This window comes from Panthera onca, chromosome A1 (assembly GCF_046562875.1).
Source record: "Panthera onca isolate mPanOnc1 chromosome A1, mPanOnc1 haplotype 2, whole genome shotgun sequence".
Lineage (NCBI taxonomy): Eukaryota > Metazoa > Chordata > Mammalia > Carnivora > Felidae > Panthera > Panthera onca.
In genome coordinates, this window is record NC_138339.1 from 28,109,885 (window position 1) to 28,126,827 (window position 16,943).

At 40.3% G+C, this 16,943-nt stretch overlaps 2 long non-coding RNA genes across 2 annotated transcripts; one reads left to right on the top strand and one right to left on the bottom strand.

Annotated features, from left to right (window-relative positions):
• Nucleotides 1-3,016: 3,016 nt before the first annotated feature.
• LOC132680111 (uncharacterized) lies at nucleotides 3,017-4,883 on the bottom strand. The gene is made up of 2 exons (XR_009610521.1): nucleotides 4,812-4,883; nucleotides 3,017-3,323 (listed from the first exon to the last, which is right to left on the bottom strand). It is a non-coding gene; the product is annotated as an uncharacterized LOC132680111 (long non-coding RNA).
• Nucleotides 4,401-14,053, top strand: LOC132680110 (uncharacterized). The gene is made up of 3 exons (XR_009610520.3): nucleotides 4,401-4,637; nucleotides 11,906-12,059; nucleotides 13,162-14,053. It is a non-coding gene; the product is annotated as an uncharacterized LOC132680110 (long non-coding RNA).
• Nucleotides 14,054-16,943: the final 2,890 nt, after the last annotated feature.

A 16,943-nucleotide genomic window follows, 5' to 3' on the forward strand; every position in this document is an offset into this window, starting at 1 on the left:
GATTTAGTCTTTTATTTCCCAAAGACTTTATTTTCCATGGTGGGGTGGGGGAGTGGGAAGTATGTATGTGGCAGGGCGGGGGGAGGGGGCATCCAGCTTCTGGCCTGCCTGTCCTCCTTACAGCATTTTATAATTTAAGGTGTAAATTTGACACGCATATATTGCAATATGATTACCACTATAGCATTAGCCAACACATTATCATGTCACATAATTACCATTTCTTTTTTATGATTAGAGCATTTAATATTTACTCTCTTAGCAGCTCTCTGGTATGACAGAGTACAGTTAACTATAATCACAATGTTGTGCATTATGAGACACTCAGAGCTTCTTCCAACTGGAAGTGTTTTCTCTTTGACCAACATCTCTGCAATTCTTCCATCCCTCAGCCCCCTGGTAACTACCATTCTATTGTCTGTTTCTACAAGTCCATTTATAAGTGAGATCATACAGTATTCGTCTTTCTCTGTTTGACTTATTTCACTTAGCATAATACACTCAAGGTCTATCCATGTTAGGCCCCCATTTCTTTAATTTAAGCCAAATGTGTCTTACTTTTTTTTTTTTTTTTTTTTTTTTTTTTTTTGGTAAATCTGAGAAAAGCTTAGCAGAGGTTAAAAGAAAAAGATCTCTGCAGGAAGTTTAAAGGAGCCCACATAAAAGAAAAATCACAAGTGAACAGCCTTGCTTGTTTCACGTATTGTTTAATGCTTTGCTTAATAGATTGTTTAAACAAAAGAAAGGACTTTTCTTCAGGAGTTATTGGCCACTCAGCATGGAAACTGGCAGCCATTATAGACTTGGGAAGGATGTTTAGATGACACCCCAAGGGAAAAGAAAGGCCTATTAAGTCTTGTACTCCATATTGCAGAAGTAATCACTTCCAGATTTCTGTAAATAATACAGATTTATTAAAACTTATCAACTCTATCATGTACATACAGTCTGGTAAAGCTGCCTACCTAAACTTCCTTTATTTGTTTCCAAATTTTCTACCAAACGTTCAGTTGTTTGCTAATCTGAGAAGGAGTCATGGTTCATCAGGGGATCCCCATACATTTTGTAAAGGCTTTGTTCATGTTTTCAGGATAGAGTAGTCAAGGAAAAGAGAATTGTCTTCCTTTAAAAAAAAAAAGCGTTATTATTTAAATTTTTTCTACACTCCTTACCCTGTTGTATTACATGTAAGGGCACATTTTTTATGCTAACAGGAGATATAGCTTTAGGACAGACTGCAATGAATATTTAGTCAAGTCAATGAGAAAAGCCAATATAAAAAGTGTCTCCTACTATTTTCCCAGTGTCTCTAAATCAAATAGATTTTTCAACTTTCAGTGGTTAAAACTGCCTTATAACACTTACAGGAGATCAAGAATTTGGTCAAAAATTATCTCTTCAGGAGAGAAAGGGCACAGAATCCCATTGCCATGGCTGAGTGTATACATTAACCAAAATATTTGGGCTTATCAAGCAAGAAAGGAAAGGAAATGATTGGACTTAAATTGGCTATATGCTACTCTGGGGATGAGAGGCGACTCAGGTATCAGATGTCTGCACTCTGAACCTTCTCTCACCTGGGAAAACAAAAGTTCCATCCAGGTATTAGAAACCCAGGGTCTAGACCAGCCCTATTCAATAGAAATATAATGTGAGCTACAGATGTAATTTTGCATTTTTTGGAAGTCCCATATAAAATAAAGTAAAAAGAAATAGGAGGAATTATTTTTTTTAAAGTTTCTTTATTTTTGAGAAAGAGAGTGAGAAAAAGTGCAAGTGGGGGAGGGGCAGAGAGAGAGGGAGACAGAAGATCTAAAGCAGGCTCCTTGCTGAAGCAGAGATCCCGATAGGGGGCTGGAACTCACTAACCGTGAGATCATGACCTGAGCCGAAGCCCGAGGGTCAACTGACTGAGCCATTCAGGTACCCCAGGAGGAGTTAATTTTAATAATATAGTCCATTTAGGGGCGCCTGGGTGGCTCAGTCGGTTAAGCGGCCGACTTCACCTCAGGTCATGATCTCGCGGTCCGTGAGTTCGAGCCCCGCGTCCGGCTCTGTGCTGACAGCTCAGAGCCTGGAGCCTGTTTCAGATTTTGTGTCTCCCTCTCTCTGACCCTTCCCCGTTCATGCTCTGTCTCTCTCTGTCTCAAAAATAAATAAATGTTAAAAAAAATTAAAAAAAATAATACAGTCCATTTAATCTAATATATCCAAAACACCATTTCTACATGTAATCAATATAAAAATATTAATGAGATATTTTGCACTCTATTTTTGCTCTGTCTTCAAAATCCATTGTTCGTTTTATATTTACAGCATGTCTCAATTCTGACTAGCCACACTTCAAGTATTTAGTAGACACATGTGGCTGATGGCTACCATATTAGATAGTGCAGTTTAAGCCCTGAGCTCAAGTCTTTCTCTCCCATTGGTTCCAGAGGAATCCTTATGGTCTAGGTTTCTATCAGTGAGGCCTCCAATTCACTGTGAAGATTACAACCTGCCTTCCTGATATCAGCAGTGAGTTTCCTGCTTGGATGTAGGCCACGTGCTTTTAAGACCAGAGAACCATGAGATGCACCTACATCAGTAAGCCTGGACCACTTCAGTATAAAAGGTATCAGAAGCCTATAGCCAGTGGGCAGAGAAAATGTTTGCACATTTCACTTTGTAGCTATGGTCTTTGAAGCTTTTGGAATTCCTCTGCCCAGCCTCCTGACACTACCTGTCAAGGCCACTGTGCTAGTTTTCCCATATGTCTGATAAAACATGTATACTCTCTTTGGGACTCTTTTTGTGTGATTATCAGATTTGGCTTCCCTTATCTTAATTGCCTATATTTGGGGGACTGTTATCTTCGTGTCTTGCATTACAACCTCACCTCTTGCTAATTTTTGACATCTTGGGTCAGATTTCTGGCACCCTGAGGCAGTCTCTGACAAATTCCCATAGAATCTGCACTGCTGCAGACCCCCCAAGTTTTCTAGCCAGGTTGGTAAAATACAGGAAATAAATGTAGATGGATAAACATGTTTATTAGATTTAGCAGCGTGAAAGCAGCCAATATACCACTGGCTTAAACAAAATACAAGTTCATTTCCTTCAAATGTAACATCCAGAATTATGTGGTTCAGGGCTGGTAGAGTGGCTGTTTTCCATGAGAGTATCGGAAACTTTTCTGTTGCTCCGTCACCTCTAGGATATTGACTGCCCCATGGTCTAAACATGGCTTAGCACCAGCATGATGTGGGAGAGGAAGTAGGAATGGCTTATTCTTCAAGGACACGAGTTGGAAAGTGCTTTCATAATTTCTTCTCACATTCCTGTGATCAGATTTTAGTAACAGGGCTGTAACTAGCCAAACAGGAAGATGGGATAAATGATATTTACTCTAGGAGGACTTGTGCCCAATTAGAAATGGAAAGTTCTATAAAGAAGGGAAGAATGACTGTTCAGGAACAAGTAGCGGCTTCTGTCTTACATAGGAGATGTATTCTGCCATACGTTAGCACTTTTCAATAATTACAGAACAGTGACCTTCTCAGACAGATGGGGAAATTCATGAAGAGATGCCAGATACAGATGAAGGCAGTGGGCCCTTATGATCACTCAAGTTTGAATGGGTGGGATAGAAAAGGATTAAAATGAAGACCAAAGGGACTTAAATGTGACATAAGAAAAAACTCATTGAGGGGCGCCTGGGTGGCTCAGTCGGTTAAGCATCCGACTTCGGCTCAGGTCATGATCTCACCGTTCATGGGTTTGAGCCCCACGTTGGGCTCTGTGCTGACAACTCAGAGCCTGGAGCCTGCTTCGGATTCTGTGACTCCCTCTCTGCCCCTCCCCTGCTCACATTCCCTCTCTCTCTCTCTCTCTCTCTCTCTCTCTCTCTCTCGGATAAATGGGCATTGAAAAAAAAATTTTTTTTAAAAGAAAAATTTCATTGACAATTGAGAGACACTGCAGTGGACTAACAAAGAGTCCAGTCAACCATTTGTTCTTGCACCTTTGGCCTTCCTGAGTTAAACCCTTTTTCATGGAATCAATTAGCTATTTATTCTATTCCGGCCAGTGAAATTTATATATCATTGTCCCCACCTTAAGCTTAGTGAGGAGAGATGGCAGTGGCAACATGGTGAGACAAAAGAGAGGAGGGACGAAGTTGGTGGATGTGAAGAGTTGAGAGAAAATATATGAAAACTTTTCATCTTAAAGAAAAGCTGCAACAGACTCTCATGCTAGTGTTTGGCGTGTGGGGGAGGCGGTCCCGTAGAATGTTTCTTTCTTTTTTTTTTTTTTTTTAAATGTTTTTATTTATTTTTGAGACAGAGAGAGACAGAGCATGAGCAGGGGAGGGGCAGAGAGAGAGGGAAACACAGAATCCGAGGCAGGCTCCCGGCTCCGAGCTGTCAGCACACAGCCCGATGCGTGGCTCGAACTCACAGACCACAAGATCATGACCTGAGCCTAAGTCGGAGGCCCAACCGACTGAGCCAATCAGGCACCCCTCCCGTAGAATGTTTCTGAATAAAGGTCCTGAAGTGTGTCACTGTCACATAGCAGCGTCGCTTGCTGCTCCATCTCCATCTCAGGCTGGACGGTCACATGAAGGGACATGTGAAAAAGAGGCCACAAAGGTACTCCTCTGCCCTCTCACCCTGGGTTGTGTGCGTATCCAAGCCGCAGGTAGGACTGTTTTCCTAAGGGGAGGAAAGCCTGTCTTCCCCAATGGGCGTTGCCACTGGGGAAAAGTGACGTCCCAGGGACTGGGGTCAGACTGGGTCCTGAGGGTCCCCTTCACCAGAATGTACCTTCTCAATCTGCCATCAGGTAGGCCTGTGGGGCCCTCCTCCCGTCCTGCAGGCTGTGGTTGCCATAGCACCGCAGGACTCTTTCCACTTCCGGTTAGATTGATTCCACAGCAGCGCCGGAAATAACAGCCCACCTTGCCAAGGCTGAGACCCTTAAAAGCAGCTCTTTTCCTTTTCTCAATGTAATGGGTTGGAATGATGCCCAAAGGACTCTTCCCTGGGTGTTCTTTTTGTTTTTTTTCTCCCACTAAATTGCATTTAGTGGACTCAGGTGCCTTTGATATGTTGGTCTGCTCATCTGCTGATTATCTTGGCTTACACCAGGTTGGCCTTCTGATAATGAAAGGAACCAAAAATAGCAGTTGTGAAGCATGGGCTTTTTGATGATTACTTGTGTTCTGCAGCAGATCGCAGATTGAATGGAGCCCAGCATAAAGTAACTATCTTCTTTGTATTACTTAACCACCCACTCAGAAAGCAAAAACTACTGTCACAGTCTCTCTCTGTCCCTGGCATGTGATACAGGAACTGTGGAACTCAGAGAGGCTCAGCGTCTATTTGACTGTGAAGTACATTTTGGATATCATCTCCCTCAAATATGTCTGGAAACTTTCTTCATTTCATCCATTAACCTCTGGAACACTTCTTTAAAGTCCATTCCTCCCTCCACCACCATGCCTGTTATTTACACACCATTTAGTAAGATGACGTCAGCTATTAGCCTGGCTCAATACCGTTTAGATATTTCTAATGAATGCGTGAGCTCATTTGGAGTATTCTTTGGTTTAGGTTGTGTATTATCCCGTTCTGAATATTATGACTCTGTTTAGCGCATTTCTATACAAACAGACTTAAATATTCAAGGTATTGCCCCTGGAATAGGTTCTCTTTCGTATGTGGTTTGTCAGGTTCGGTAAAAGGGAGCATATCCTTCAGATTGGCAAATTCAGATATCCACAGAACAAGTGGTAGAGTGTTCAGATAACTGACTCATCTTTCCAAAGGACATAAGTCATCAGGTTTGGTCCATTCTTAAAGAGCAAATTGCCCTCGGAATGTCAAAGCTAAAATATATCAGTTAATAATAAATTCCAGTGACTCAGATGGATGACATTATTGTCAGGTTAAAAATAAGTCACTCAAGGGGCGCCTGGGTGGCTCAGTCGGTTAAGTGTCTGACTTCGGCTCAGGTCACGATCTCACAGCTCATGAATTCGAACCCCGCGTTGGGCTCTGTCCTGACAGCTCGGAGCCTGGAGCCTGCTTCAGATTCTGTATCTCCCTCTCTCTCTCTTCCCCTCCTCTGCTCATGCTCTGTCTCTCTTTGTCTCAAAAATAAATAAACATTAAAAAAAAATAAGTTACTCAACCACCACATCTCTCTCAGTTAAATTCTTAGATCATAAGACGTTGAAATGGAACTTACTCTTGAACTATAAAGGTATTTTACGTTACTAGCAATGCTTGGAAACATTCCTATGTGTAACAATATTCTTACTTAATAACAAATAAATCAATGCAGAGATTTTGTTAAGCCCAAGGACCTGTACATCCAAACAGTTTTTTCATTATGTTTTGCATATTTCAGGTAGTTTCTTGGGTTTATAGTGTTCTGCTTTTTCACATTTGTGTCTCTAGTGCCGTGAGGATAGTGTGGAAAGATGCAGCTTTGGGCTGCCAGTGGGAGGACTGGGTTCCCCACCTATCAGTGTAGAGTGTGGCCTTGAGCACTGGACCTTACCAGGTGTCAGGGGCAGAAAGTGTGATGGGAGGTAATTGGAACCATAAACCCAGTGACCTGCATTTTACTTGCTGGGTGACCTTGGGGGAAATCATTTCATTTCTCTGAGACTCAGTTTGTTTTTGCATTTAAGGTTTATAATAAATCCAGAAAACATCAACAAATACAGCAAGAGAATCAACGTAGAAACACAAGTCAAGGTGGCAAAAAACTCACGTTTATGAAGTCAGTGAAGGTAGGAAACAACAGGTAGAAAACATAACCCAGGCAGGAAGAAGATTACATCTGATAAGACAATGTGTCAGAACTTGAGAAATGAAAGTAAATAGGTGTTGGAATCTAGATGAAGGTTCTCAACTAGAAACGAAGTCAAGGCAAACAATATGGAAACCACGGCCAGGCTCTAGGCAAGGGTCCGGGGTTGGGCAGGAGACCCCAGCAGCCTGAAGGAGGCTGACCAGGCTACTGTAAGAAATGGGTTCCTTTATTTGCTTGAAGGAATTCTGGCCTGCCTGCAGGCCTGGTCTTAGACAAGATAAGAGAAGATCAGAGATGATGGGACACAAGACAAGTCCTGCCAGAATGGAATCAAGAATACTTTTCAGATGCTGTGCTCTCTCCTTAGAAACTAAAGTCACTTCTAAAGCAGAGGAAAAAGTGGGTGTTACTCATAAGTAAAATAATGATAAAAGAATGCATTTTAAAAATATATCCCTCCAGCTAAATATTTGGTAAAATCTAGAATCTGTCATTTTTAAAAAGTTCTGTTTTTATAAAGATGTGTGAATTTCTATGACTTTAATCAGAGTTCTTAAAAACAGTGTTATAATTTGGGGACTGCTTTGTCTACCCTTTGGTTTGTTCTCACAGACGAATGAGACAATTAAGTAAGTATTTAGTTACCTAGAACCATTACAGAACAAGTAAATGGGGTTTGGTAAATAAACATTTATATGTACCATATTTAAAGGAGTGAATGTGATCTTTTTGAAAGCAAGAAATCCTTTTGCAGGGGGAATGGTGCCCCATGAAGATCTAAATTTATACATTCATATATCTGGTGAAATATTACTATCAATGGTTTCACACAGAACGTTTAGTCCTATGGACACCACTTAAATATTAAATTGTGTAAAAGATCAGAGTATTTAAATATGCAGGCACATATCACTCATCTATACAGTAATGTCTTACCTTTGGAAACATGTAAAAATTGAGTGTTTGTCCTTTGTTGATGGCTTTCAAGCTTCCTCTCTGGAGTGAGAGGGGTGAAAAAAGTGCCCCAGGATTTTCTATTGATTGAGAAAGGGAAGCACTAGGACCAAAAACCAGAGTCTTTTTTTTTTTCCACAATGGAGGGCTCACAAATGTTTTGAGCATCTACTTCATAACTAGTGAAATGAGGGAAACAAGGCTATAATTCTAGGGGGAAGGTGGTTTGGATAAAAGCCAGTTTCAGAAACATCAAAGAATGGATGATTTAGCACTAACCACATCTCTATACCTCTCAAGTCCTCTCCAGGACATATGAGAGGGTGTCCTAAATCACACATAGGAAAATATCATTCAAAGGCACGGGAAAGCCATGCATCTGAGAACCAATCAAAAAGATTTGCCCAGTTTACATGGATGTTGGGACACAGCATATGGACTCAAAACTAGGCATTTCTAGATGGAATCTTATTCCATTTAGTTCTGCTGTGACATTTTCAGCTTCAAAATGCTTCTAGTTCAAAAGACCAAATGGGCTAATTCATGAGACTCTTTTTGTGCTGTCCAATATGGTAGCCAAATTTAAATTAATTAAAATGACACAAAATTAGAAGAAACTCTTCTTCAGTCTAGCCATATTTCAAATGTCCAAAAGTCACATGTGGTTAGTGTCTACTGTGCTGGACAGTGCAGGTGTGGAATATTTCTATCATTGCAGATGAGTCCATTGGATGGTGCTTTGAGTCTAGTTTCAGGGGCACATATGAGCACATTTTAGATCAGAACTCTCATCCTTAAAAGTGTGTGGATCTTTGATAAGATTTTCATCATTAATATGTCATTTTTGAAGATTGAGTCCTTGGGGCTCATTAGGATTAGATTAGTGAAACTTTAAGGGCAATTAACTTTCTGAGGAACAAGCTATTAAAAATCTGAATAAGATGACCTATGCTCAGAAATTAGATGGAAAATGAATAAATAAGTTCTAGGGGAAAGTTGCAAAAAGTATCAAGCATAAAATTAAGGTAAAAAAACAACCTAGATTTTAAATACTTGAAGCTCTGTAGGATAAACCCGCTGATGGCTATTGTCTTCCATTAGAGACGTTAGAGACTGTTGAAGGCATAAGCGTGCCTTTCCTTCTTTATTTGGTCACAGGGTGTACTGGCATTGCATGTGGAGGCCATTAACCCGTTTGGACATGTCTCTTTTTGTCTTAGATGCTGAAATGTCAGCTCAGATTTGTGGCATTCCTTCCTTTCTCTCTCTTTGACTCTTTCATTAGGCAAAAAGAAAATTATGAATAGAAGTGTTACACATAACTTATTCTGGTTACTGGCATTTTTAATTAAAAAAAAGAAGCCTGTAAATAAGTTGGCTTTTTTTCTTATCTTCCTTTCAGTGATACAGCCATCTATTTTCATTTGCAAACTATTTCACAAAGTCGCAAAAAAGCTTAACACTGGTTATTTATGTGTATCCACTTTGTTTCTAGTAAACAGCCTAGAATCACAGAAAGATTCTCACTGGTTAAGAGATGCTTGGACTGTCAAGGTGATAAATTTGGCTTGGTCATGGAGAGGATTTCAAGGTAAAATACAGCACAGAGGATTAAAAATTGGAGGCCCAGGGCCATGCCTCTCAACTGAGGATATCTTAAGTCAATGGGAATATGGTATTACCAACATGTTGGGAAAATACCGCAAGATTCAGGAGCAGATTTTCAACCACAGAATCTTTCTTGAGAGTCAGCTGATTTACCAGGGAAACATGGGGGTGAATGAGTCGTGCTCAAACTGTTTGTGTCTTAGATAAGAAGAAAACTGACACTCAAAAATGCTTCAGAAACTTAATTTTTAAAGTGCTAACTCTAACAATCTATGGAGGAGAAGGTAGAGGTTTTTCTATTTTAAATAAGCAAAGCATTAAAAGGAATTTCTTGAGGTGATTTTTAGTGGATGAAGCATTTAAAGTGACTTCCATTGCCTTTCATTCTTACCTTAATCACAATTTAGCATCTTGATTATATTTATATCAGCAAAATAAGTGTTTTTCAGTCATATATTTGTGTGACTCAATCCTCAAAGAAAAGCCTTGTGGGACAATCTCTATAGCTAAGGAGACTGAAGGCTTTTTCAGCATAAAGCCTTGGAATAAGATCTTACATTTTATTTAAATTGATTAAAGAAATTCCTGAACTTGCACTTTTAGAGGACATAAGAAGTAACTTTGGACTATATAGGTTTAGAGAAATAAATGATAAAGCATCAATCTTAAATCATTTAAGACCAGAAAGGAGAGTACATTAGTTGTTACTGCATAACAAGTTTCCCCAAAACCTACTGGCTGAAAACAATATACATTTATTATCTTATAATTTCCATGAGTCAGGCATTAAGGAGAAGCTCAGTGGGTTGATTCTAGTTCAGGGTCTGTCATGAGATTGTGAATGAGATTTTGGCCAAGACTGCAGCCACCCGAGGCTTGACCAGGTGAGAGGATTCTGCCTCCAAGTTCACTACTGTGGCTGTTGGCAGGACTTTTCAGTTCCTCACTGGCTGTTGGCCTCAGTTGCTCTTCATACACGGACCTCTCTGTAAGGAAGTTTGAGTGTTCTCACAAAATGGTAGCTAGCATCTCCCAGAGTGAGCAATCCAAGAGAAAGAACATGAGGCAGAAATCACAAGGTCTTTTATGACCTATTCTGAGAAATAATATACCATCACTCCTGCCATGTCCTATGGGGTTAACCCTGGTAAAACATGGAAGAGAAATACACAAGGGTGTGAACACATGTACATAAGGATCTTTGGGGCCATGTTGGAGGCTGGCTACCATAGAAGGAGTGATCTAGAGAAGCAGCAAACTTGATTTTAATAGATGTGGGTGGTCCAAAATATTTACCTATAGGGCTATGACTTCAATGAAGGGTCAAATTTTTATTGTGTTTTTATATTCCCAGTAATAAAAATATCCCTGTACCTAAACCAAAGGATTTGTAAATATTACCATTCTGTTCCACTACCTTGTAGGAATGATGTTGTAAGAAATGGTCATACTAGTATATGTTGGTGTTACATAGGAAGGGAGATATTTTATTTTCCTTTGAAAACCTACACGTACAGAAAGTTCAGGTACCTCTGCTGAATTGGCATGTACTGGCTCAACAATACCTTATCTAGAAGCTTAGGTCTCTGCTTCACTCTGAATAACTGCTTTATGGGTCCCTTGAGGCTTGGTGACAGTATTGGAGTAGCCTTGGAGGTTGGATAGATTGATTTATTATTTAGCCCTTAGCTTTATTTTTGAAAATTCATATAATATGGGAATGGCAGTGAACTACACAAAACTGAAAGCTATGTCTTGCTCTAAGTGCAGAGTTACGTCAATTGATTTATGTGTCTGGAACCATTCTCATAATTTCCAATGCTGGAAAATTAGATGGATATAACTTCCAAATAATTGGTTGTATATAAAAGACAAAACAAAAATAAATAAGAATACAGGTAAGCATCAAAGACCAAACTGGGGTAGTTTACTTTGTATTTTTACCTGTCACTAGTTCATGGGAACATACATCCTAACATTCTACCTTGTTCCACATTGTTTTGGATGCATTCAGCAAGAGGCCCCAAGATCCACATTTCTCATCTTCAGGGCCTCTTTCCATCTCAACACAGCAGATTTTTCAGGCAGAGTGTAGATGTGATCCAGTAGTGATTACAGGTTATCAAACAAAATCTGAGTTTTAGGCTTGTCCGCAGGGCACCCTCCTTTTTCCTGTGCTCACATTAGCCTTGCTGAAAATTTCCAGGGGCCCCTCCACTTTCTTTCTTTCATGTTCTTTCTGAGGAAACTACCCTACCCATGGCAGCTGCCATGTTCATTGGGAACATATTCCATATCCCAAATCTAATGCCTCTGTCTGTTTGGGGGGGACAAAATGATGTTTTTATCTTCAGTTGATTAAGTGACAAACTGAGGCGAAAGAAGTTAGAAGAGTCAGTCTACCTCATTACTATGGTACCTCTAGGAGGACAGTGAGCTAAACCACTGAACTTCCTTATAGAGGGGGACAGGTTACCCACCAATCACCGCTCTGCCCCAAGAACAGTGATTTTTACTTTCTTATTTACTACAGAATCCGCTTCAAGTTGAAACTTTTAAACCACAGCTCAAAACAATGACTACTTTAGAAAACTTACCAAGGTCAAGAGAGGCCTCAGTGCAGCCTAAAAAGAGGAACTGAGAATTCACCTGGCAAGTCTCTCTAGGTCATTCTTGGAAAACCCCAGGTGGGTGCTGTTCGTATCACTTTATATTCAGAATCTTAAACACCAAACCATTAGGGGAAAGGTTTTGAATTTTCAGGAGCACTAATGTACCGGAAATATACCCTGGGGTCAGGGTGTAATGTACCTTGGGGTCAGGAAACTGGTAGAACGGAAAACCCCACCAAATGCTTAAGAATAAGAAGATGGCCTGCAGAATTGAAGAGAAGATATAGAAGTCATTGGGGACATTTGAGTTATATTTGTTATTACACGATTTAGATATTTTCTATACATCCTTCAGATGAGCAAAATATTTTTTTGCTTACTCCCAATGGTAGGAAAAAACTACCAGCTGTTATTCCTCAAAGATGCACTGAGAGAACAGCTGTCTCATCAAAGACCCCCAGCAAAGGATTATTCTAGATGAGCACCTTAGCTAGTACTGAAGGTAACACACACTTGAGGAAAAGATTGCCCATCCTTTTTTTAAAACAATTTTTTAATGTTTATTTATTTTTGAGAGACAGAGTGTAGTAAGCAGGAGAGGGGCAGAGAGAAAGTGAGACACAGAATCTGAAACAGGCTCCAGGCTCTGAGATGTCAGCACAGAACCTGATGCAGGGCCCGAGCCCATGAACCACGATATCATGACCTGAGCTGAAGTCGAGCGCTTAACCGACTGAGCCACCCAGGTGCCCGAAAGATGGCCCATTCTTTACAAGTCCTGCTAATTAAAGCTTTCTGCAATGACAAGATAGTATTATGGAATGACTTTGTTTATCCAAGCAACTGCCAAGTTTTAATTAGGCTTCAGCTAACAGACTTTAAGTTCAGACAAATGGCTCTGCTGTGGCAAATTGTCAGCATATGCTGATCTGGGAGCATCTGACTAGAGTGGGAGTCTGCTCCTGGTGCATTATGCTGCAGGTGGCTGGGATGACCCAGACGGGCCAGCCTGTCCCTGCTTGCAAGCACCCAAACCACCTGTTGGGGTTGAGTAATCCCCTCACCACATTGCCTGAGTTTACCCCTTCAGAGTTCAAGCCACAGTGGTATGGATCGAAAACCTAGAATCTTATTATCAAATGAATCAACAATAACAACTTTTATTTGTCAAAAACAGGCTTACATCCATTACGTCAGAAGGCCTTCGAAAAGATACCACATTAGAGCTGGAACGAATCTCAGAGAATGTTCCAACAGTCACAGTTTGATATGAAGGAACGAAGGGGCAGAGAGGAGGAATGACTTGGCCAAAGCCACCAGATTTTAGAACTGGGGCTAAAACCCAGGCCTTGCAATTTTGAATCTTCTGCTTGTGTCTCCCCCCGCCCCCCCACCCCTTCTGCCCCCTTTCCATTCAACACATTGCATTAAATCTACCAATTAACTCCAACTCTTTCAGGCTAGGATGTAAAGAAGGCTTCCGGTGAGCAGGTGGGCATGACCCTTTCCGAAGGGCTGACAGGTGTGGCCTCTTAATAACGCCTGATAACACTGGCTGCGGGTGGCCTGTCTCCTGCCACTTGCCACTGAGGCTCAGTGGAGCCTGTGACTGGAGATCCAGGTCAGGCTCACCACTGTCTGGGTGTCCTTGGACACAGAGCAGGGCCAGACGTGTGGGAGGGGACAGGGAGAGAACTTTGGCATAATTCAACACAATAAAGGGACACTCTCATGTTTGCTGTAATGTTGTGCTTCGAACTCCTTCAGTCCTCTCAAGCCTCCCCTCCCTGTTTCCTCAAAGAAACAACTCTGACTTTCTTATTTCCAGTCATTTCCTGTCACTAACGGCCTTCCCTTCAGATTCCTTCTGCTTCCCTCCCTCCGTCCATTCCCTCCGGTTCCTTCACCTTTGCTTCTTGGTTGTGTCTCTCACTTCCTTCACTGTGTTTCAACACCTTCTGCACTTGTAGCTCAAACTGACAAGTTTTCTGATCGCCATGAGTTGGTATCATGATTAAGTGTGTTGAAATACGTCAACATTTGAGAAGAATGTCTGATGTATAATAAACATCCCCTAAGGTCTTTTTTTTTTTACTTATTATTATTACTATTCCATTTGTTCTCTTATCTTTCTCTTGTTCTGCCATTGGTTCTATTTTATTTTATGCTCATTTAATAAATTTTGTCCTGTCCCTGAGTTCTCCATTCCATTTTGAATGCTCCCTCCATGTCTACCCTTCCTGTAGACCCAACAGAACTGGGCACAAGCTGCTTTTCCAAGAGGTCTTGCACCCCCTTGATGCAAAAGTGAAAGCATATGACTTTAAGATATTAGTTCAGGGATGCCTGGGTGGCTCAGCTGGTTAAGCATCTGATGCTAGATTTCGGCTCAGGTCATGTTTGTGAGTTCCAGCCCCACATTGGGCTCCACCCTAAGTGTGGAGCTTGCTTGGGATTCTCTCTCTCCTTCTGTCCTCCTCCCCAACTCTCTCTCTCTGAAAGTAAATAAATAACCTTAGGAAAAAAAAGATATTAGTTCCAAAATTTGCATTGTATGTTAAAAAACCCCTGTATTTTAGAAAGGTGTGTTATACAAACCATGCACTTTGCTCCGCAATGTTACTATTATAAACAGCAATTCTAGCTTCTTTGAAAAAATTTCAGTTTACAGAATATTTATTTCTAAAGCCCTTGAAAGTATAAATCTTGAAAAACAAAAAAACAATACACATATTTGGGAAAGATAAAAGATATTCAGAGCAAAATTTGATAAAAAGGGAATAATCAAAATGAATAATATTTTTAGTTTAAATATATATATATATATATATATATATATATATATATACACAAATTAATTATAGACAGTAATTTCAAGCATTTGTCAGAATGGGAAGATAGACTGATGGCCAGTTATCCTAAAAACTCATGAGGTAAGAAATATTAAAAAAAAAACTCTTTGGGGCACAAGTCTGGCTCAGTGAGAAGAACATGTGACTCTTGATCTCAGGGTCATGAGTTCGAGGCCCACATTGGGTGTAGAGATTACTAAAAGAATTAATTAATTAATTAATTAATTAAAAATAAATACAACTTTAAAAAGTCTTCATGAATATTAAGTGTGTTTTTAGTATACAAATGAGATTGACATTAAAAGAAAAAATTTGTGATTTGGGGGCATATATAAGAAAACATTACAAATAGCTAAAGCATGTACTGATTGTATTTAGTTGAGTGTTTATTATATTTTACAATAATTTTATTTTCACTGGTCCTGGTTTACCAACCTATGTGTTATTGGAAATGAGGTAAATGTTCTACATAGATTGCTTGAGGCTGATTAAAGACAGAACTTTCTGTGCAGTCTGCCACAAAGACAGTTTCAATCGAAGACCAGAATAGAAATGGCATGGTTTACAATTTCACAACATTTGTTTTCAAAAGCGATGCAATTTCCTTTTCCAAACTGCAAAGCAAAATAAAACAAAATGGTGTTTCTCTTGCTGAAACGCCTTTGCCCCCTGTCTTTAACCCTTGATTCCTGGCACTATTTTAGATTCCTACTTAATGTCCAGAAAGAAAAAAAAAAAAAAAGATAGGGCACCAAATCAAAGAATAAGTGTATATAAAAGCATTAAATCCAGGGGGACTGGGAATTTAAATGATGTTCCTGGATAGAAGTTTAAAAAAAAAAAAGTTGTGACAAATGAAACTGAGGAGGCTGGAAAGAGAGGTGGAACGACCTCACTCCGAGTGCCATTACAGGCTTGCGTCTGCACCAATCTTTGAGAGGGGAAAGCCTAGGTGTTTTCCCGCAACAAAATTCCAAGGCTGCATCTATTAAGTATTCTGTGGTCATAATGATACCATTCGGTGATTTCTACCCTCCTGATTGATTTATAGAAGTTAAAACCTGTTTGTAATATAAAGACATGAGCATGGCAGCTAAATCCTTTGATTCAACTCTGGGTCAATTAGAATATTAAAATAATTTCTATGCCCTGGCCACAGAAACGTCATAAAATTTGGTTTCTATTTCAGTTTTGAAACATACTTGTTTAGAAATTGTAATAGATTTTATTTATTTTTATTTTTAAAATATTTATTTATTTTGGGGAGAGTGTAAGTAGGGAGGCGTAGAGAAAGGGGGACAGAGGATCTGAATAAGAGTGTGAATGGGAGGCGGTGGGGGAAGAGGATCTGAAGCGGGCTCCGGGCTCCGCACTGACAGCAGCGAGCCGGATGTGGGGCTGGAACTCGCAAATCAGGAGATCGTGACCTGAGCCGAAGTTGGACGCTCAAGCGACTGAGCCACCCAGGTGCCCTGAAGTTGTAATAGATTTTAATTCAAACCAATCATTAGTCTAACCTTTTCTGCCTCACTGGACAAAACTGTGCTAGTTTACCAACCTAAATATCTTAATCTTTTCTTCGGGAAGATTATAATTAACCTACGTGGAAGTCCGCGTGTGTGGGCTTAAGCCAGACTGCCTGGTTAAATTTGGACTATACCTTTCTTTGTGACGTAGATAGATTAGTTAGCATCTCTGTGTCTCATTTTTCTCATACATCGACTACATGGATGAGCAATAGAAAAGATGATATTTGCAAAGCAATGACACAGTGCATACCACGGAGTAAGTGCCCCAGAAGTGTCAGTTGAGCTGGTGGTGATGTGGGGCCTTCAGCAACCCCTCAGTAATAGCCTAGGCCTCATTTACTGAAGTTCTCACTATGCAGTGTCACCATTGCTCACTTAAGTGTTTCCCATCACTGACCCCAGGCTCTTATGAGGGTAGGGACAATGTATTTCTTATTTCTTGACTGATCACCAGTTGATCCCAGCACGTACCTCTGGCATGTGGTGGGTTCTAAAAAATAATTTTTAATAAATGAATTATTGACACATGGTAGTTTAGGGAAGAAGACTTACTCATTGTGGGGGCTCGGGGGAAGCCA